This window comes from Balaenoptera physalus (genome assembly GCF_965194825.1).
Source record: "Balaenoptera physalus genome assembly, chromosome: 16".
Taxonomy (NCBI): Eukaryota; Metazoa; Chordata; class Mammalia; order Artiodactyla; family Balaenopteridae; genus Balaenoptera; species Balaenoptera physalus.
In genome coordinates this window covers 31,472,129-31,496,333 of record NC_138898.1, presented here as the reverse complement: position 1 = coordinate 31,496,333, position 24,205 = coordinate 31,472,129, and the positions used below count along the sequence as shown (strand labels likewise).

Here is a 24,205-nt window from a genome sequence, read left to right as displayed (position 1 = left end):
TGTGCAAGGCTGATATCTTGTCATTTCCCTTTAATTCCTGACCCACACAGGCTCCCAAGCTAATGTTTTTGATCATGTACTAGAATATGTACATATGCATCTTTGTAAAATATGAAATGTTACTCTACTAGTACTTGTGATTTCATTTACATAAATGGCATTATGCAGTTGGCCTCATTCTGTTTCTTCTTTCACTCAACACTTCTCTAAAAAGATCTCTTCTCTGGACTCAGATATAGAGAACAAACTAGTGGTTACCAGTAGGGAGGGGGAGGGGGCAATATAAGGAGGGAGGAGTGGGAGGCACACATTATTGGGTGTAAGATAGGCTCAAGGACGTATTGTACAACTTGGGGGAATATAGCCAATATTTTGTAGTAACTGTAAATGGAAAGTAACCTTAAAAATTGTATAAAAATATTTTTTAATTTAAATAAAGTGATCCCAATTTCAGCAGTACTGTTAATTTTTTTAAGAGTCTAGGTAGAGACTACTGTGATTAAAAAAAAAAAAAGAAGTTATAAAAATTATCACCTCCAAGTAAATATTAAGGTTTGATATAATACCATAGAATAATTATTTTTTTCTATAATTTTATAGGCAGAACCCACATTTTCTTCCAATATTATTAGGCTGAATAATGAGTGTTTTAATCAAAATCAGTATGTATAAACTATAACTTTAAAATATCGTATAAACTCTCAAGTGCTTTTAATCACCACTTTCCACCTAAATGATAGCTAGATATTCAGGATCCTAAAATACAGAGTAATATTTGTTGTAAATATTATCAAACACCAAAGCTAGCCTAGATGTATTAGATTCAAATACAGAGTGAGAGACTATATACAGAGAAAGAGCTATATGAGGACTGAAAAAATACAGAAGTGAACGTTTAACTTATTACAAATGGTTTTAAAAGAGGACTGTAGTAGGTTAAATAATGGCCACCAAAAGATATCAGGTCCTAATCTCTGGAACGTGTATATGTCATCTCTGGAACAGATGACCCCAAACTGCAAGAAAGACAGAAAAATATATAGAATGTTGAATAAGTCTATAACAACCTGGAAAATGAGACTAACATCACTTGATTAAAAATGTTGACTAGAGAGTTAATGAGTCATATCTATGAAGGAAAAAGAGATTGGAAGCAACATCAACCAAAAACACAGGCAGAGAAAAAAAACTACAGAAGTAGAAGTTTTAGGAAACTCCAAGCTAAGAATTAATAGACACAGGAATGAGCAAGGGTTCTCAAGCATTTGCCAGTGTGATTATTTTGGGGAAAAGGATACATTTGCTTCCTAGGGCTGCCATAAACTCCACAAAATGGATGGTTTAAACAACAGAAATTTTTTGCCTTACAGTTCTGGAGTCTAGAAGAACAAGATCTAGAGCTCAACAAGGTTGGTTCCCTCTGAGACCTGTGAGGAAGAATCTGTTCTGTGCCTCTCCCCTAGCTTCTGGTGACTTTCCAACAATATTTGGTGTTTTTGACTTGTGGAATGATCATCCTGATCTCCGCCTTCATCTTCACATGGCATTCTCCCTGGGTGCATGTCTATGCCCAAATTTCCCCTTTTTATAAGAATGTCAGACATATTGGATAGGGGCCCACTCTAATGACCTCATCTTAACTAATTGTATCTGAAATTAACCTATTTCCAAATAAGGTCACATTCAGAGTTACTGGAGGTTAGGGCTTCAACATATGAATTCTGGGTGGACACAATTTAACACATAACAGGGAGTCACTCAGTTGTTGGACCCTCCTTTTCCCCTATCTATGCTAAGTAGCAGGAACAAGGTCCCTACTTTTGCACCAAAGCAGGAAATTACACACTAAAGCCAGAGGAAGCACAGAGTCCCAGGTGGCTACCTCTCTTCAGTGAAATGGGAAATTCTCATTCCCATGAAACAAACTTTTACCAGCTCCCACCCAGAAGTGAGTCCTATCTTCCCTTTTTCCACAATCATGAGTGAAAAACTATTAATCATAGGAGTAATTTTAGAAAATCAAAACCAATCACTTAATTATAACAATAATAATGGATTAAGACAAGCAGGGTTTATTCCAGGCTTGTGAGGATGTTTCAACAATTGAAAATCTATTAATATAATTACATAACATATTAGGGTGGGACATAGAATCTATAAATATCTCAATGGATGCATGTGATCTATTGCATTCTTCTTCCCAGTTTTGTATGCATCCCTGTATCCACACTTCTTGTTATGTGACTTTGAGTTCCTTCCTCCAGAGGCAATGTGCACCTCTCCCATCTTCATTGTTGTTGGGCTCAACCATGTGACTTGCTTTAGCTAATGGGAATTGGACAGATGTAGGAGTGTTCCAAGCCTATGGGGTATCACTTGTTTCTGCTTCTCCCCTGTTACACTACTGCCATCGCCATAGAAGAATATACTCTGTCTAGACTGCTGGCCCTAGAAGAATAAGAGATATTTGGAACAGTCCTGGATTCAGCCTTAAGCTTAGTCAAGCCACAATGAAGCTGGATTGTGTGTGAATGAAAAATATATTTGTTTTATTAAGCCATTGAATCTAGTGGTGGTTGTTATGCAATATTATTATGACAATAACTGACTGATGTAATACAGAAAAGGCCCTTGGGAAAATTCAACACTGGTCTCTGATCTAAAACTTACCCTGCACACGTCACACAACTACCTGCAAGCTATGGTCAGCTAATAGTACAAAAAAGCTCCCTTAATCTAAAATAGTAAGATAAAATAAAAATTCTACAAGTAACTTAAAACAAGCATTATACTGAATGGTAAAACATTAGAAGTACTCATATAAAAGTCAGGAACAAGACAAATTTGCCAGTCTTCAAGTATATTTTGCAGTAATAGGTCCTAGACAATAAATAAAACAAGAAAAAAACAAAAGGTGTATTGGAAGGAAGAGAAAAATGTTCTTGTTTACAACAATACAATTGTTCATCAAAAAAATACAAATCAATCAAAAACCTTTTAGAACAAACATAAGAGTTCAGTAAATGACAAGATGCAAGTTCTACATGAGAAATAACCAAATAGAAAATTAGAAAGTTTAATGGTAAAAAAAAGACCCCATTTATGATAGTAACCAAAAAAAAAAAAAAATAGCAGTGATTACCTAGGAACAAATCTAAGAAGAAATGTGCAATACTTTTGAAGAAAAAGAACATATTGAGGCATAAAGGGACCTACAGAAACAGAGAGGCACACATGGACCCAACATGAAGCTGAGGAGCAAATACCTGCGAAGTCGATGCTAATGGATTTCACAGGACCCAGAGATGCACAGAGAATCAATATTGATGGCAGTTCTTCCACACACTGATCTCTACATTCAGTTCACTCTCAGCCAAAGCCCCAAAATGATACTTATTTTTTAGAGAACCTAACAAGCTGATACTAAAATATATGTAAAAGAAAAAAATGTGTGTAAAATGACAAAGTAATGAATATATAGGGGAGAGGAATAAAGCAGTAATACATATCCCAAAACATATTTTTAAATTATTTTAATTACAGGTATACCACACCTTATTGCACTTTTCTTTATCACACTTCACAGATGTTGTGCTTTTTTACAAATTGAAGTTTTGCGGCAACCCCGCATACAACAAATCCATTGATGTCATTTTTCCAACAGCATTTGTTCACTTCATGTCTCTGTATCACATTTTGGTAATTCTTGAAATATTTCAAACTTTTTCATTATTATTATATTTTTATGGTGATCTGTGATCAGTGATCTTTGATGTTACTACTACAACTTGCTAAGGCTCAGAGGATGACTAGCATTTTTTAGCAATAAAGTATTTTTAAATTAATATATGTACATTCTTTTGGACATAATGCTGTTGCACACTCTTAATAGACTACAGCATTGTGTAAACATAACTTTTACATGTACTGGGAAACCTAAAAATTTGTATGACTCACTTTATTGTGGTGATCTGGAAATAACACTATCTCTGAAGTATGTCTGTATAATGTTATAGTAAAAAATGAAGGCAAAATAAGAATGTCCAGATAAAAATGAGTTTAGAGCATGCACTACCAATAGACACTCATTAAAAGAACTTTTCAAGGACACACTTCCAATAGAAGGAAATGATCCCTGGAGGAAGGTCTGCAATGCAAGAGGAATGAAAGCACAAGTAGAAAGAAAAAAAAAATATGTGGGCAAATCTAAATAGAAATTGATGTAAAAAAGCAATAATCATATTAACTCCTGAGTTGTGTGCCAAATAAGAATACAGAATTAAATTTCTGGATAAGTAGTGAGGCAAATGTCAGGGTTAAAGTGCTCAAAGATAACTGTATTGCTCAGAAGGAGTGTAAAGTTCATGATTAATTGGAGATTTTGTTGCGTTAATATGCATGTTAAAATTTCTATAAGAAGGATAAAAGAATAGAGCATATAACTTCAAAACTGAGGGGAAAATAAAATAAAGGGAAGCAAAAACCCCTACCAACCCAAAAGTTGACAAGAATGAGAAAAAAATAGAAAAATTGGAATAAATAAAATGGCCCAAATAAAATGGAAGAAAAATGCAATTATACAAATAAAATTATAAATGAATATAAAGTAAAAACATCTTATGTAAAAACAAAGCTGGATTGAGCAGAAGCAACAAGAACTACAATAATGCAGCCTGTGGAACAAAAACCACATTCACAGAAAGATAGACAAGATGAAAAGGCAGAGGGCTATGTACCAGATGAAGGAACAAGATAAAACCCCAGAAAAACAACTAAATGAAGTGGAGATAGGCAACCTTCCAGAAAAAAAATTCAGAATAATGATAGTGAAGATGATCCAGGATCTCAGAAAAAGAATGGAGGCAAAGATCTAGAAGATGCAAGAAATGTTTAACAAAGATCTAAAAAAATTAAAGAACAAAACAAACAGAGATGAACAATACAATAACTGAAATGAAAATGCACTAGAAGGAACCAATAGCAGAATAACCAAGGCAGAAGAACGGATAAGTGACCTGGAGACAGAATGGTGGAATTCACTGCTGCAAAACAGAATAAAGAAAAAAGAAGGAAAAGAAATGAAGACAGCCTAAGAGACATCTGGGACAACATTAAATGCAACAACATTCACATTATATGGGTCCCAGCAAGAGAAGAGAGAGATAAAGGACCTGAAAAAATATTTGAAGAGATTATAGTCAAAAACTTCCCTAACATGGGAAAGGGAATAGCCACCCAAGTCCAGGAAGCCAGGAGAGTCCCAGATACGCCCAAGGAGAAACACACCGAGACACATAGTAATCAAATTGGCAAAAATTAAAGACAAAGAAAAATTATTGAAAACAACAAGGGAAAAATGACAACATACAAGGGAACTCCCATAAGGTTAACAGCTGATTTCTCAGCAGAAACTCTACAAGTCAGAAGGGAGTGGTATGATATACTTAAAGTGATGAAAGGGAAGAACCTACAACCAATATTATTCTACCCAGCAAGGATCTCATTCAGATTCGATGGAGAAATCAAAAGCTTTACAGACAAGCAACAGCTAAGAGAATTCTGCACCACCAAACCAGCGATACAACAAATGCTAAAGGAACTTCTCTAAGTGGGAAACACAAGAGAAGAAAAGGACCTTTAAAAACAAACCCAAAACAATTAAGAAAATGGTAATAGGAACATCCATATTGATAATTACCTTAAACGTGTATGGATTAAATGCTCCAACCAAAAGACACAGGCTCACTGAATGGATACAAAAACAAGACCCATATATATGCTGTCTACAAGAGACCCATTTCAGACCTAGGGACAAATACGACTGAAAGTGAGGGGATGGAAAAAGATATTCCATGCAAAAGAAATCAAAAGAAAGCTGAAGTAGCAATACTCATATCAGATAAAATAGACTTTAAAATAAAGAATGTTACAAGAGACAAGGAAGGACAGTACATAATGATCAAAGGATCAATTCAAGAAGAAGATATAACAATTATAAATATATATGCACCCAACATAGGAGCACCTCAATACGTAAGGCAACTGCTAACACCTATAAAAGAGGAAATCGACAGTAACACAGTAATAATGGGGGACTTTAACACTTGACTTACACCAATGGACAGATGATCCAAACAGAAAACTAATAAGGAAACACAAGCTTTAAATGACACGACAGACCAGATAGATTTATTTGATATTCATAGGACATTCCATCCAAAAACAGCAGATTACACTTTCTTCTCAAGTGCACATGGAACATTCTCCATGATAGATCACATCTTGGGTCACAAATAAAGCCTCAGTAAATTTAAGAAAATTGAAATCATATCAAGCATCTTTTCTGACCACAACACTATGAGATTAGAAATCAATCACAGGGAAAAAAATGTAAAAAACACAAACACATGGAGGCTAAACAATACGTTACTAAATAACCAAGAGATCACTGAAGAAATCAAAGTGGAAATCAAAAAATACCTAGAGACAAATGACAATGAAAAAACGACGATCCAAAACCTATGGGATGTGGCAAAAGCAGTTCTAGGAGGGAAATTTATAGCTATACAAGCCTACCTCATGAAACAAGAAAAATCTCAAATAAACAATCTAACCTTACACCTAAAGGAACTAGAGAAAGAAGAGCAAACAAAACCCAAAGTTAGCAGAAAGAAAGAAATCATAAAACTCAGAGCAGAAATAAATGAAATAGAAACAAAGAAAACAATAGCAAAGATCAATAAAACTAAAAGCTGGTTCTTTGAGAAGACAAGCAAAATTGATAAACCATTAGCCAGACTCACCAAGAAAAAGAGGGAGAGGACTCAAATCAATAACATTAGAAATGAAAAAAGAGAAGTTACAACAGACACTGCAAAAATACAAAGCATCCTAAGAGACTACTACAAGCAATGCTATGCCAATAAAATGGACGGGCTGGAAGGAATGGACAAACTCTTAGAAAGGTATAACCTTCCAAGACTGAACCAGGAAGAAATAGAAAATATGAACAGACCAATCACAGGTAATGAAATTGAAACTGTGATTTAAGATCTTCAAACAAACAAAAGTCCAGGACTAGATGGCTTCACAGGTGAATTCTATCAAACATTTAGAGAAGAGCTAACACCCATCCTTCTCAAACTCTTCCAAAAAATTGCAGAGGAAGAAATCATCACCCTGATACCGAAACCAGACAAAGATACTACAAAAAAAGAAAATTAGAGATCAATATCACTGATGAATATAGATGCAAAAATCCTCAACAAAGTACTAACAAACAGAATCCAACAACACATTAAAAGGATCATACACCGTGATCAAGTGGGATTTATCCCAGGGATGGAATGATTCTTCAATATATGCAAATCAATCAATGTAATACACCATATTAACAAATTGAAGAAGAAAAACCATATGATCACCTCAATAGATGCAGAAAAAGCTTCTGACAAAATTCAACACCGAATTATGATAAAAATTCTCCAGAAAATGGACCTAGAGGGAACCTGCCTCAACATAATAAAGGTCATATACAAAAAACCCAAAGCAAATATCATTCTCAATGATGAAAAACTGAAAGCGTTTGCTCTAAGATCAGTATCAAGACAAGGATGTCCACTCTGACCACTATTATTCAACATAGTCTTGGAAGTCCTAGCCACGGCAATCAGAGAAGAAAAAGAAATAAAAGTAATACAAATTGGAAAAGAAGTAAAACTGTCACTGTTTGCAGATGACATGATACTATACATAAAGAATCCTGAAAATGCCACCAGAAAACTACTAGAGCTAATCAATGAATTTGGTAAAGTTGCAGGGTACAAAATTAATGCATAGAAATCTCTTGCCTTTCTATACACTAATGATGAAAAATCTGAAAGAGAAATTAAGGAAACACTCCCATTTACCATTGCAACAAAAAGAAAAAAATACCTAGGAATAAACATAACTAAGGAGACAAAAGACCTGTATGCAGAAAACTATAAGACACTGATGAAACAAATTAAAGATGATACCAACAGATGGAGAGATATACCATGTTCTTGGATTGGAAGAATCAATGTTGTGAAAATGACTATACTACCCAAAGAAATCTACAGATTCAATGCAATCCCTATCAAGTTACCAATGGCATTTTTTATGGAACTAGAACAAAAAATCTTAAAATTTGTATGGAGACACAAAAGACCCCAAATAGCCAGAGCATTCTTGAGGAAAAAAAACAGAGCTGGAGGAATCAGACTCCCTGACTTCAGACTATACTACAAACCTACAGTAATCAAGACAATATGGTCCTGGCACAAAAACAGAAACATAGATCAATGGAACAAGATAGAAAGCCCAGAGATAAACCCACGCACCTATGGTCAACTAATCTATGACAAAGGAGGCAAGGATATACAATGGAGAAAAGACAGTCTCTTCAATAAGTGGTGCTGGGAAAACTGGACAGCTACATGTAAAAGAATGAAATTAGAACACTCCCGAACACCATACAGAAAAATAAACTCAATATGGATTAGAGATCTAAATGTAAGACTGGACACTATAAAACTCTTAGAGGAAAACATAGGAAGAACACTCTTTGACATAAATCACAGCAAGATCTTTTTTGATCCACCTCCTAGAGTAATGGAAATAAAACCAAAAATAAACAAATGGGACCTAATGAAACTTCAAAGCTTTTGCACAGCAAAGGAAACCATAAACAAGATGAAAAGACAACCCTCAGAATGGGAGAAAATATTTGCAAATGAATCAACGGACAAAGGATTAATCTCCAAAATATATAAACAGCTCATGCAGCTCAATATTTAAAAAACACACAGCCCAATCCAAAAATGGGCAGAGGACCTAAATAGACATTTCTCCAAAGAAGACATACAGATGGCCAAGAGGCACATGAAAAGCTGCTCACCATCACTAACTATTAGAGAAATGCAAATCAAAACTACAATGAGGTATCACCTCACACCAGTTAGAATGGGCATCATCAGAAAATCTACAAACAACAAATGCTGGAGAGGGTTTGGGCAAAAGGGAACCCTCTTGCACTGTTGGTGGGAATGGAAATTGATACAGCCACTATGGAGAACAGTATGGAGGTTTCTTTAAAAACTAGAAATAGAATTACCATATGACCCAGCAATCCTGCTACTGTGCATATACCCAGAGAAAACCATAATTCAAAAAGACACATGCACCCCAATGTTCATTGCACCACTGTTTACAATAGCCAGGTCATGGAAGCAACCTAAATGCCCATCGACAGACAAATGGATAAAGAAGATGTGGTATATATATACAATGGAATATTACTCAGCCATAAAAAGGAACGAAATTGGATCATTTGTAGAGATGTGAATGGATCTAGAGACTGTCATACAGAGTGAAGTACGTCAGAAAGATAAAAACAAATATCGTATATTAACGCATATATGTGGAATGTAGAAAAATGGTACAGATGAACCAGTTTGCAGGGCAGATATTGAGACACAGATGTAGAGAACCGTATGAACACCAAGGGAGGAAAGCGGTGGGGGGTGGAGGTGGGGGTGTGATGAATTGGGAGATTGGGATTGACATGTATACACTGATGTGTATAAAATGGATGACTAATAAGAACCTGCTGTATAAAGAAATAAATAAAATACAATGTAATAATCATAAAAAAAACCAAAACTGGATTGTTTTCCAATCCAACATATTAGTTACACCCAATATATAAGACACAGAAATATTGTAATGGAAAGTATAGAAAAAGATACCCCAGCCAAATAGCAACTAAAGTGTTAGTGTTCCTAGCTCTGTAGTTTTAATAAAATACTAAACACAATACAGTTCCAGGCAAATAATTTTACTGGAAATAGACGGGCTTAGTTTGTACTGATGCAAGGTTCATTTCACCAGGAATTTGAGTTCATATGCCTCTATAACATAGCTTCATAATGGATATGCTTGTGGTGCCCATGTCGCATCCTCTCTCCCACCTTTGATCTCTGCTTCAGGGGTACTGGACAGCTCTGTTCAAGTTCAGACTCACATTGTCAGCATCCTACCTCAAGCCCACCCCCAACCATGGGGCCACCACTTGGGGCCTTCATCAGAGCCTCAGAAGTCTGTGGGCAAATGTAGTCCAGATGTTTGGGGGAGTCAAGGTCCCCAGGAATAATCCCTACAGAAGCTGAAGGATAAGTGCTCCCATCTTCTGTCTTTTGGATGGATGGTCTGGGAGATTTCTGCATGTTTATTGGTGAAATGGAGCCTCATTTCTCACAAGAGCACCCTTAACAGAATTATATATGGCTTTTCCTCCTTCCTTACCACCTCCCATTTCCCCAAGTCCTGCTTCCTGGGATTGATTGTCTCCAAAATAAGCCACCTGCACCCAAGCATGTTCAGGTTCTGCTTTCAGGGAACCCAGCCAGGCAAAGCCAGCTTGGATGAGTGCTTTAGGAAATGTGCCTGAGGAGGTGGGACACAGCCCAGAGAAGTTTGGATGGGGTCTGGGAAGAGTAATTAAGCCTCAATGCTCTCAATCAGAGAATGCACTGGAGCTTAGGCCCTGGGGAAGAGGCCTCAGGCAGCTGGGGAAACAGTTCAAGTCAGAGGATGTTTGGGGAAAAGGAGAGGAGAGGATGGGCCCCCAGAAAAGGAGAAGGGCCCCAAAGACCATCTCTGGCGTCCTACCTTCCTGTCAACACTGGTACTCCTGAGGCCCAGGCATTCAGCAGAAATTCCCATCTGCTCTCTTTCTGGCTCCTACCCCACCTCGCATTCCAGCAAAATCTCAGTCTGGTGCAGAAATGCAACCCTTGCTTCTGGGCACAGGTATCACAAAATCAGAGGCCTCCTCTTTTTAGTGAGTTTTTTTTTTTAATTGAAGTATAGTTCATTTACAACATTGTGTTAGTTTCAGGTGGATAGCAAAGTGATACATATTTATATGTATATATCTATATTCTTTCTTTTTATTCTTTTCCATTATAAGTTATTACAAGATAAACACAAAGATTTATTGTATAGCACAGGAAACTATATTCACATCATGTTTTGGTTTTGTTAACAAAGATAATTGGAGTTTTTCACATCCAACATAAACTAACAGTAAGTTCTCCCATGTGGAAAACCCAGCCTCCAGGCTCTGCAGTTCTCATGCAGCCTCCAAGTGAGAAAGGTCTTGGGCAGAGAGGCCTGGGTTCCAGACACAGCTGGAGACAACCTCCTGGCTTGATGACCTCAGGATAGTCACCAACCCTCTCATGTCACAATTTCTTAACTGTGTAGCGGGAATAAGACCATTCAGGTCCCTCCCTACCCGACAAGCACATGGTCTTGGAGTGTGAAAGCAAAGTGCTCTGTGGGGAACCTCAAGTTATATACTGGGCGGATGCCTTTTTCAATCCAAAACAACATTGATTGATGCCCACCAGATGTTAGGTTGTGTGCTAGGCATTGTATAAAATTCAAAATGCCAAAGCCAACTAACAAAGGGCCTGTCAACTCTCCCCTTTTTACCTGAATTACCTGTATTCTCACCCAACCCCTGTCCTTCCATCCTTTCCCCAAACTCTTCCATCCTGATGAAATGGATCTGGACTCTGTGGGGCCCTCCTGGGTACAAATCCTTTTAGTGTCCCCCACTTCTTGTTTGTAGGAAATACACTTCATTCAGCTTCCTTGACCTTCCCTGAGTTCCAAAGGGCAGATTCAAACAGTTGCTAATCAGGGAAGGGAAAGGGTGGAGAAACAAAGGAGAAGCAGTCCAAAAACTAGTGCAGCAATAAAGCAAGGTCCCGGTTCCTCCTCAAGGAATATACATAACAATACCTTTGAGCTCTTCTGCAGGAACTAAGACCCCCACCCATGTGGAGGATGGTAACTTCAGGCTGAGCACAAGATTCCTGGAACACTGTCCTGTTACCTCATCATCAACCAATGAGAAGAAAGTCTGCACACAGTGGAAGATAATGTAGACCCTGACCCCCTCCTCAAATAATTCTTCCTTTAAAAACTTTCATGGTAGAGCAAATCTTGGGATTTAGCTTTTAGACATGAGTCCACCTTCTCCCCAGGTTGCCAGCCTCCTGAATAAAGCAATCTTTCCTTTCAAACCAACACTTGCCACTCGAGTTTTGGCTTTTGAGTGGCAAGCAGTCGAACCCGAGTTCAGTAACACTGACTCCATCCTGCTTCTCCCCCAGGATCTCATCCTGCCTTTCTTCCTATCAGTGTCTCGCTCAGTACTGGCTCTTACCTCTTATCCTTCAGTACTCTCATATTTTTCTCATTCTGAAGAAAAGTTCATCTTTACCTTTTCTTTGTCAATGTCTCCCCAGCATTGTCAACTGAACTGTGCTTTCAGCTCTTAACTCTATCCAAACCAGGAGATGGCAAACTTTTCCTGTAAAGGGTGAGACAGTAAATATTTTATGCTTTTCAGGCCATGTGGTCTCTGTTACAGTTACTTAACTCTAGCACTGTAGTCCAGGGGCAGCCATAGATAATACATAAACACGTAGGCATGTCTGTGTTCCAATAAAACTTTATTTACAAAGACAGGCTAGATTTGGCCCACAGGGTATAGTTTGTGGGCTCCTGACCTAGGCAGTGTTTCTTAAATGTTAATGTGTGCATGAATAACCTGGGAATCTTGTTAAAATGCAGTCTCTCATTCAGTAGATCTAAGCTAGGGCTCAGCAGTCTGCATTTCTAACAAGCTCTCAGGTGATGCTGATGTGGCTGGTCTCAGGAGTGATACTCTTGATGACTTCTGTGACAGGTACAGCTGACTCAACCACCATTTTCTGCCTCCCAACAGAGAGGCTGTAAAAGCCCCCAAAAAGCACTTTCTCATGTACCCCTGTTGCCAGGGTGGCCATATGGGTCAGTTCTGGCAAATATGATGACAGCAAAATTCTGGAGGTCTTCCAAGAAGCTCAGGAATTGCACCTTTCTCTCCCTCCTGAGTTCTCAACAATTTGAGAAATAAGACAAAGGAGTGGCATTTGAAGGCCTGAAATATCACCCTTATTACTTAAAAAGGCTAAGTTATTGGAGAACACAGTTTATTGTGAAATGGACCTGTTAACTGAATTACAGAAGTTTGACTAACTCTTCCCAGATTGACTAGAATAGGTTTCCCTATCTGAGTAGAGAGGTGAAGCTAAGACTTATGGCTCAAAGGAGCAGAGGAGAACTGGTAGCTGCAGGCAGGCTCTCTCCCTAGAGGAAAACTAGAGGTGCTTAGCTGAGCAAGCCTAGTTTATTCTTCCCAAATTTAGCAACCAGCCACATCATTCCACCTCCTCTGGGATACGGTAAATATAAGGGTAGAGAGGAGCTGGAAGTGTATCAAAAAGAAGGAAACCATTTCAAGTGGGACAACCACATCACTCCCCCTCCAATGATCTCTACTTTTTTGTTCTCTTAACATATTTGGTTTAACTATTAAACCTTCAGTCAAAGGTGATGTGCAGTGTGATAGGGAAGTCCCAAACCCACCTGCCTGAGACTGTAACAACCAATTTTTTGCCTTTGGTATTTTTCTGGGAACACCAATGGGCAATTCCCACTTTTCCCACACCAAGCATCTGAAATGTGTCATAAGACTACATTAAGTAAATCCCAAGTTTATTTTGAACACAGGGCCAAAATTCATCCCCTATCCTACTTATTGCTCAAATTATATTCAGCCATGTTGTACACATAACTAATCAGAATTTGTGAATGTGTTCATTCAACAAATATTTTATGAGCATCTGCTTTGTTCCAGGCAGTGTTCCAAGTGCTAAAGATGCAACAGTGTACAAAGATAAACATTCTTGCCGTGATGTAGCTCATAGTCCAATGAGGGGGATGGACAAGAAACAATCATTATAATAAATAAGTGATATCACATGTTTGAAATGGTAAGCATCATGGAAATAAAGAAAAAAATAGAGCAGGGAAGAAGGATCAGGAGTGCTGAGGGGGAAGGTGGAATATTACAGTGTAAAAGGTTGTCAAAATAGGTCTCTTCAGGAAGATTGCATTGAGAAATTACTTGAAGTGGGGGGTTAGCAAAGCAGATCATTAGAGGAGTGTTAGTGAGGGGCAGATTGCCTGAAGTGGAGTGAACAAAAAGAAGGGGAGATCAGAGATGTAATGAAGGGTCAGATCAAGAGGGGTCCTTGCAGAGGAATGGCTTGATCTAATTTGTACTTTTATTTTTTTAATTGTTTTTAAAATTTTTTTAAAAATTGAGGTAACATAGGTTTATAACACTATATAAGTTTCATGTGTACAACATTATATTTAGACTCCTATATGCATTACAGTGTGCTCACCACCAAAAGTTTACTTTCTATCCATCACCATACAGCTGATGCCCTTTACCCATTTCTCCTCCCCCACCCACTCTGGAGCCACCACTCTGTTCTCTGTATCTATGTGTTTACTTTTATTTAATTTTGTTTGTTCATTTATTTGAGTTTTTTGTTTGTTTGGTTGGTTGGTTGGTTGGTTTTCTTTTTTACATTCCACATACGAGTGAAGCCATATGGTATTTGTATTTCTCTGTCTGATTTATTTCACTGAGCAAGGACCCTCAAGGTCCATCCATCTTGTCACAAATGGCAAGATTTCATCTTTTTAATGGCTGAGTAGTATTCTATTGTGTGTGTGTATACATGTGTGTATCACTTCTTTATCCATTCATCAATTGATTGTTTCCATATCTTGGTTATTGTAAATAAAGCTACAATGAGCATAAGGGTGCATATATCTTTTCAAATTAGTGTTTTAATATTCATCAGATAAATACCCAGAAGTGGAATAGCTGGATCATATGTTAGTTCTATTCTTAATATTTTGAGGAATCTCTATACTGTTGTCCATAGTGGCTGCACCAATTTACATTCCCACCAACAGTGTATGAGGATTCCCTTTTCTCCACATTCTCTCCAACCCTTGTAATTTCTTGCCTTTTTTAAATTGAAGTATAGTTGACTTACCACGTTGTGTTAGTTTCTGGTGTACAGCAAAGTCATATATATATATTCTTTTTCATATACTTTTCCTCTATGGTTTATTACGGGATATTGAATATAGTTCCCTGTGCTATACGGGAGGACCTGGTTGTTTATCTATTTTATATATAGTAGTTTGTATCTTTGAATCCCAAAATCCTAATTTATCCCTCCCCCATCCCCTTTCCCTTTTGGTAAACATAAGTTTGTTTTCTATGTCTGTGAGTTTGTTTCTGTATTGTAAATAAGTTCATTTGTATCACATTTTAGATTCCACATGTAAGTGATATCATATGGTATTTTTCTTTCTCTTTCTGACTTACTTCACTTAGTATGATAATCTCTAGGTCCATCCATGTTGCTGAAAATGCATTATTTCATTTTTTTTCATGGATAATACTCTCTCTATATATACCACATCTTCTTTACCCATTCATCTGTCGATAGGCTGCTTCCACGTCTTGGCTATTGTAAATAGTGCTGCTATAGACATTAGGGTGTATGTATATGTTCAAATTAGAGTTTTCTCTAGATATATGCCCAGAAGTGGGATTTCTGGAGCATATGGTAGCTCTATTTTCAGTTTTTTAAGTAACCTCCATACTGTTTTCCATAGTGGCTACACCAATTAACATTCTCACCAACAGTGTAGGAGGCTTCCCTTTCCTCCACACCCTCTCCAGAATTTGTTATTTGTAGACTTTTTAATGACAGCTATTCTGACTGGTGTGAGGTGATACCTCATTGTAGTTTTGATTTGTGCTTCTCTAATACTTAGTGATGTTGAGTATCTTTTCATGTGCCTATTGGCTATATGTATGTCTTCTTTGGAGAAGTGTCCATTTAGGCTTTCTGCCCATTTTTTGATAGGGTTGTTTATTTTTTTATTATTAAGTTGTATGAGTTGTGTGTATATTTTGAAAATTAAGCCCTTGTTGGTCACATCATTTGTAAAAGTTTTCTCCCAGTCCATAGGTTGCTTTTTCATTTTGTTTATACTTTCCTTTGCTGTGCAAAAGCTCATAAGTTTGATTAGGCCCCATTTGTTTAGTTTTGCTTTTATTTCTGTTGCCTTGGGTGACTGACCAAAGAAAACATTGGTACAATTTATGTCAGAGAATGTTTTGCCTATGTTCTCTTCTAGGATTTTTATGGTGTCATGTCTTATATTTAAGTTTTTAAGCCATTTTGAGTTTATTTTTTGTGCACGGTGTGAGGGAGTGTTTCTTGCCTTTTTGACAATAGCCATTCTAACGTGCATGAGGTGATATCTCATTGTGGATTTTATTTGCATTTTCCTAATAATTAGTGATGTTGAACATCTTTTCATGTGTCTGTTTGTCATCTGTGTATTTTCTTTGGGGAAATGTCTATTCAGCTCCTCTGATAATTTATGCTTTTAAAGGATCGCCATGGTTACTGTGTCAAGAACAGAAAGCAGGAAAGAAAGAGTAGAAACAACTCAAAGGAGGAGGCTCTGACAGGTGAAAGGAGGTGGTGGCTTGGACCAGAATGATAGTAGTGGAGGAGGTGAGAAGAGGTTGAATCCTGGATAAATCTTCAAGGTAGAACCAAAAGGATTTCTTGGCAGTTTGGGTATGAGAAAGAAAAGAGTCAAGTATTCCATGATCATGCTTGCATTGAGATTGATAATATTAAGATACTTGATCTTAGGGACTTCAGGAATGGCAGAGTAAAGAGCTTAGCAGACCCTCTCCACAGAAAAACAACAATTTAAGTGGCAAGAATTATTTTTTAAAAACATTTCGCAGTCTCTGGAATTGTCTTTAGGGCATACAGTAAGTGGAGAAAGATTCACTGAAGAAAATCGACAAAATCTCAGTAAGAACAGCAAGAGCCATGACCTGCTCCCTTTTTCCTCATCTCTTTGTATGGAAACTCTACTCCAGGTGAATGTGGTCAAAACATAGGGGTGTCCTTTCCTTCAGTTCCTAAAGTTTCACGCTGGGTAGGGCAAGTCTCCAGTGTTTCTCATGTTCCTCTAGCCCTCATGTTCCTCCAGCCCCATATTCTAGGTGAGTGTGGATGAAAGGGCTGAGATGCCCTTCCCCCCACCCAGACCCTATTTGTATAGTGGAAGCTTTACTCTAGGTGTGGCAGGCTGAAAATACTGAGGCTTTAATTACCCCTGTCCCTGATCATTCATCAGGTAGAGGTTCCATGCTGATAGGGGAAATCTAAGAAGACAAGAGGCTACCAACCCTCCTGATACTACTTACATAGAAATAGTATCATTCCAAAAGAAATAGGCCACTCTCCCTACTCCAGGTCCTGTGCAGTGGTGCAAAATTTCTTTCCAGGGGAAGAGACAGGCCGTAAGAATGAAAAGCTCCATAGTATGGCCCAAGAGGACTATTTGGAAGATAATAGTGAAAAATCCATGCTTAAGAGTGTTGTTGAAAACAAGGAGACCTTTGTGAAAGCTAATTGAGAGGGTGCTGGTAGCTCCACAATACTGGTAGCAACAAGTGAAGTGGCAGAGTGACTAGAAGTCTAATAGAAAGTTTAACAGAAGTTTAACAGAGTAAAACAGCCAAGAAGAACACTTCTGGGGTCACAGTTGGCCCTGGAGGTCAGGAAGGCTGTGCACATGTCATAGTCTACATGCACTGGAGAGCAATCAAAGGTAGACATGGATCAAACTTGTAAGCATTTCCCAAGCCACACACAGATTAATTAACAAAGGGCAGAAGACTCACAGGCACAGTGTGTTTAAGCACAACCTCTTATGAAACAGTGGCTACACAATAAGCTACTCTGACTCAAAGGAAATTCTAAGAAGCCAGGATTAAAAATAAAACCACACACATCCCTAGAAGGCTTGACAAATGTATTCAAGCTAAGGCTGTGTTCTTTCAGGAGTGATAAATAAAGAACTTCCAAGCAGCTAGCCCCTGGCTGAATATGGGATCAAAACATAAATTCCCTGGACAGCGATAGCAACCTTCAACCTACACACATATACAAAAAATATATATACATAGAGAGAGAGAGAGAGAGAGAAAGAGAGAGAAAGAAAAATCTAACTGGCTGAAAGGGCCTAAGTACAAGCTTTGACTGATAAGTAGTTTATGTGGATTCAAGGATAACCCTTTGGTAGCCATAAAAAAAAAATCTGAGCAGGGACATCAAAGGCTGCACACTGCAAGAGAAATCAACCACAAAATTAGCCCAGCCAAGTCACTAAACAAATAAATGAACTATCAAAGCAAACAACAATAATGTCAACCCCAGAGGAGGAAAGGAGTCAGTATCCAGAGTTGCTATATAATCTAAAATATCTACTTTAAAAAAAAATTATGAGACATACAAAGGAAAGTGTGGCCTATACATAAGGAAGAAAGCAACTGCAAATAGAAATTACCTTTGAACAGGCCCACATGATGGACAAAGCAGACAAAGACTCCAAAGTAACTATTATAAATATGTTGAAAGAACTGAAAGGAGCCATGCCTAAAGAACTAGAGGAACATATGAAGAAAAAACGCCTCATCAAATAGAGAACATGAATAAAAAATAGAAATTATAAAATAGAACCAAGTGGAAATTGTGAGGGTAAAAATTACAATAACCAAAACGAAAAATTCACTAAAAGGCTTCAACCATAGATTTGAGCTGGTAACATAAAGAATCAGAAAAACAGAAGATAGATCAGTAGATACTATGTAATCTGAAGAACAGAGAGGGAAAAAAAGATTGAAGAAAAATTAACAGAGCTTCAGAGAAATGTAGAATACCAATAAGTGCATCCACATACATGTAATGGGAGTACCAGAAGAGGAAGCAAAAAGCGGGGTGGGCAGAAAAAACATTCAAAGTGGCTGAATACTGACCAAATTTGATGAAATATATTAATCTACACATCCAAGAATCTCAACAAACTCCTGTAGGACAAACCTAAACAGATCTATACCCAGATATATCACAGTCAAATTGTTGAAATCCAAATATGAAGAAAAAATTTTTTAAACAGTAAGAAAAAATGACTCATCACATAAAAAAGGATGCCAATAAGATGAACAGCTGACTTCTCATCAGAAAGAGTGGAGGCCAGAAGTTAGTGAGATAATGTATTCAACGTGCTGAAAGTTAAAACCTTCAACCAAAAATCTTATAGCCAGCAAAACTATCTTTCAAAAATGGTGGCAAAAGAAAGACATGACCAGATAAACAAAAGCAGAGAATTCATTGATAGCAGACCTACCTTATAAGAAATACTAAAGGAAGTTCTTCAGGATGAAGCTTATAATTCTAGACAGTAATTTAAGGCCATAGCAAAAAACATGTGCCAGTAAAGGTAATTGTATAGATAATTATAAAAGACAGTATAATAGCATATTTATTCTCCTATCTTTCTTTTAAAGAGTGATTGCATAAAGCAATATGTATATAGTTGTATTAAGGAATGTGTAAAATGTAGAAATGTGATATATTTGACAATAACAGCAAAAAGAAGGCAGGTAGAAACAAGATGCATTAGGGTGAAAAAATTAATTAAACCAGATGGTAACTGGAATCCATAGGACTAAATTAGGAAAACCAGAAATGGAAAATAAGAAGGTTAATACAACAAACATAAATACATTTGTTTTCCTTTCTTGTCTGGGTTTCTATAAAAGACATACAATTATATAAATTAATAATTATAGCAATGTATTTCTAGATGTAATTTGTACAACAATAAAAGAGGAATAAAAGGGGAGAGGGTATGGAGCTATACAGGACAACATTTTTTGAATTCATTGTAATTATGCTAATGAAATCTGAAGTAAACTTAATAAGTAAGCTGTATATTGTAAGCCCTGGAGCAACTGCTGTCTCCCCATCTCCCCTACACCCAAACCCCTAGTAATTACATTCTACTTTCTATTCTTAAGAGTTCAACTTTTTTTTTTCTTTTAGATTTCACATAAAAGTGAGATCATACAGTGTTTGTCTTTCTCTGTCAGGCTAATTTCACACTGGGAAAAGAACAGTCCTTTTAACAAACGGTCCTGAAACTATTGGAATCCACATGCAAAATAATGTATTTGGACCCTTACCTCACACCATACACAAAAATTAACATGAAATGGATCATAGACCTAAATGTAAGAGCTAAAATTGTAAAAATCTTAGAAAAAATCATAGGTGTAAATTTTTGTGACCTTGGAAATTATTCCTTAGGTATGACACCAAAAGCATAAGCAATGAAAGAAAAAATACATAAATTGGACTACATCAAAAAAAAAAACAACAACACAACTTTTGTGCTGCAAATGAATGCTGCCACCAACAAAGTGAAATGATAATCCACAATATGGGGGGTGGAATTATCAAATCATATATCTGATAAGGGACTTATATCCAGAATATATAAAGAGTACTTCAATAATAAAAGATAACGCAATTTTTAAATTGGCAAACAATTTGAAGAGATATTTCTCCAAAGAAGATATATAAATAGCCAATAAACACATAAAAAGACACGACATCATTACTCATTAGAGAAATGCAAATAAAAACTACAATGAAATGCCACTTCATGCCCCCTAGAATAGCTATAATAAAAAGAGCAGGCAATAAAAAGTGTTGGCAAAGATGTGAAGAATTTGGAACACTTACACACTGTTGGTGGGAATTTTAAATGGTGCAGCCACTCTGGAAACATTTTTTTCCTCAAAATGTTAAACATAGAATTACCATATCCCCCAGCAATTCCACTCCAGGTATATACTCAAGAGAAATGAAAACATTTACATCCTCACAAAAACTTGTACATGAATGTTTATAGCAGCATTATTCATAATAGTCAAAAAGTGGAAACAACCTAAATGTCCATCAACTGATGTATGGAGAAGCAAAATATGTTTATTTTCAAACAATGTAACATTATTCAGCAATAAAAAGGAGTTAAGTATGATACATGCTACAACATTGTTAAACCTTGAAAATATGTTAAATGAAAGAAGCCAGTCACAAAATACCACATATTGTATTATTCTGTTTATATGAAATGTCCAGAATAGGCAAACCTATAGGGACAGAAAGTAAATTAGTGGTTGCCTTGGACTGGGGGGCATGGAATGGAGGAATGGGGAGTGACTGCTAATGGGCATGGATTTTGTCTTAGAGGTAATGAATACAATCTAAATTTACATGGTGTTAAAATAGATAGCTAGTGGGAAGCAGCTGCATAGCACAGAGAGATCAGCTTGGTGTTTTGTGACCACCTAGAAGGGTGGGATAGGAAGGGTGGGAGGGAGATGCAAGAGGGAGGGTATATGGGGATATATGTATACATACAGCTGATTCACTTCGTTATACAGCAGAAACTAACACAACATTGTAAGGCAACTATACTCCAATAAAGATGTTTAAAAAAATTTTTTTACATGGTGTTGACAGTTGCACAACCTTGTGAATAAACTAGAAAACACTTTAAGTGGGTGAAATTTATGGTGCATGTATTAAGTCTCAGCAAAGATGTATTTAAATGTTCATATTAAGATGTTCCAATAATTAAACACATAGCCGTTTCAGTAGTAAAATGCTAACATATAGTGTTGCCCCAAATTTGAAAATAAACCCACTTTCTTCAAATATATCTTCTTCAAAAAATGCATCCAGCCCTGACCTCTTTCTGAATTCCAGTCCACATTTTCTACTGCATGTAGGACTCCCATCTGGATTTCATTGGCCTCTCATGCTCACAAATTTCCCCCAAATCTGGTCTACCTCTTAGGTGCTTCTCTCTAATGATAGCCCCACCATTTTTGCAGTCTTCTACACTGAAAATCTCAGTGCCATCTCTGATTACTACCTCTCCCTTGTTCATAAGCCCAGGTGATTTCACTTCTGCTCAAGTTCACCCATTCTCTACCTTACATCCATGCCAGCTACTGCTGCCTTAGTTCAGACTCTTAGGTTTGCTCCTGAATTAGTGAGACCTCTAGTTTCACCAACCAACCTGTGCCAAAGCCAGATTAACATTCCCAAGAAGAGCACTGGTCATGTCACACTAAAGCTCAACAGCTCTCAGTGGTTTCCTGTGCTTGTTGAACAAAGTCCAAATTCCTTCTTCTGGAAAATCAGAATTTGGGGATGTTTTATCCCCAAGCTATCTTTATCTGACTCTGATGATTCCCTTCACAAATACTTTACATTAAAAACCATCTACTCTTTCCTTTGAGAGTCACTAAACTTCCCCACTTCCTTGCCTTTGCCTTATACATCATTTCTTCTTGTCCAAGAATCTCCAAAATTCCTGGTCAGACTCCTCCATGAAGTTTTTCCCAAGCTGGAAGTGATTTCTCCTTCTTCTAAACTCTCTTCAAACTCTATCATACACCAGCATGCCACAGACTACTGTCTATCAGATATTATAACTCTCTAGGTGCATTATGTATTTTGTTGCTATCTCTAACCTTCTTCTTCACTTCATCTCTTCTCTTTCTTCAATATTGCATTCAGTCTTTGCTATGGGATTCTTAATTGCCTAATTTGTGCTTGACTTGTAATTCTCAGAGCCTCTAGCCCAGTGCCAGACACTTAATAGGTACTCAATAAATGCTCATGGAAACAAAGGAGGGAGGAGAAACAGAAGGTGTGCTTCCTGGCTTTAAGGAACTTAGCTCATGTAGAAGCTGAACACAAATTTTTTGATGCTTGACAGGATGAGGAAAGTATGACAATAAACATGTCTCACAAAGGGGACATTTAACAACACTGAGAAGAACTAGAAGAGGTTACTGATTGGGGTGAGATTTTAATACATGGATATGAAATGAAGAGCATTCCAGGTTAAGGGATTAGCATCAACAAATAGCCAAGTTCACACATTTGTAAGAGGTGAACTGTGAAATATGATTGATGAGTAAGGTGCATGCTTGTATGAAAGAGGGAAGTGTTCTGTAGTTGGGAGATAAGCCTTGAAAATTACATTGGAGACTGATCATAGAAAGTGTTGGATTGCAGGGTAGAGAATTTGGACATTATTCTGCAGGCAATGAGTAGCCCTTAAGATATTTAGTTGAGCAATGAAAGAGCTCAGGGGTTAAAGGAGGCAGAAAGGTAACTTCCTATAAAGCAGCTTAGTGATCAGCTGCTGATTTGCCTTATTTGTAAATTCAGCTATGGGTGCCTGGAAAAATAGGGGATGATGGGATTACATTTTAAAGGGACATCAAAATATTCAGCTTCACTTTTTAAAAAATTATAAAAACATCTATTTTCTTAAAGTACATGCAAGTTAACCAAAGTCTCCAGGGTCTGTTTGGATCATATTTACTTTGGTACCTTGAAAGCTTGGCAGTTGTTTAGAAATTCAACTACAACTCACTTTTAAACAAAATCACCCTTGGGAATGGTGGGTTTGAGCTATCTCAATATATTAACTTGACATTATGAGGCAGTTATGCTGCAGGTTCAGAGGGCTGATTAAATCTTAAAATGAGCACAGAATAGGTGCCAAAAAGCACACACTTTAATTGGCTCCTTCAATAGAAGAGACAAAGAGGGAAAAGCAACAACATAAATGGAGGCTATTTTATTGTTTAAAAGGAGACCTCCTCTGTGTCAGACAGGAAAATCTAGCATCAGATCCCATGTCTTTTCTTTAAGACTGTAGATATACAGAGAAAAAAAAAGCACAAATTGACAGTCAGGGCTAGAAGGAAACTGAGGCTCCAAGCTACATGTAAACCATTTGGAAGGAAGAAAGGAATGTTAAATACTAACAAAGGATTCAGTCAGAATTTCAATTTGTTATAGAAATTAATCACTGTATATATAATTTTTAATCAAATTCAACAGTTTTAACCCATAAGGTAGAGATATTTTTGCTCGTTGATAATAATCACATGCTTCTCCACATTTCACACCCTCCCTGTTAGTTAGGTAGAGGTTAGGTGACTAATTCTGGCCAAGGGGCTGAGAGCAGAAATGATGTATGTTACTTGTAAGCTGAGGCATTTAGGAGCTGGTGTCCTCCCTCCATGCTTTCTCTTCCCTTGTTACAATTGTCTTGGAGGCCCTAGGTTCTAAGTAAATCAGCTGAGAAATAGTGGACTATCTATCAACCTAGGTTCTGGAGTGAAAAATAGTTTAGTTATGTTAAGCCACTGAGATATTAGGGTTTATTTGTACCATATCATAGCCTAGTCTATTCTACTAATTCATCCTCAGTATCCACC

The 24,205-nt window shown here is 37.1% G+C and overlaps 1 long non-coding RNA gene across 1 annotated transcript in view; it reads left to right on the top strand.

The window, feature by feature from the left end:
- LOC309646009 overlaps positions 1 to 24,205 on the top strand; it is a 102,673-nt gene that overhangs the window by 51,127 nt on the left and 27,341 nt on the right. The window lies entirely within an intron of this gene.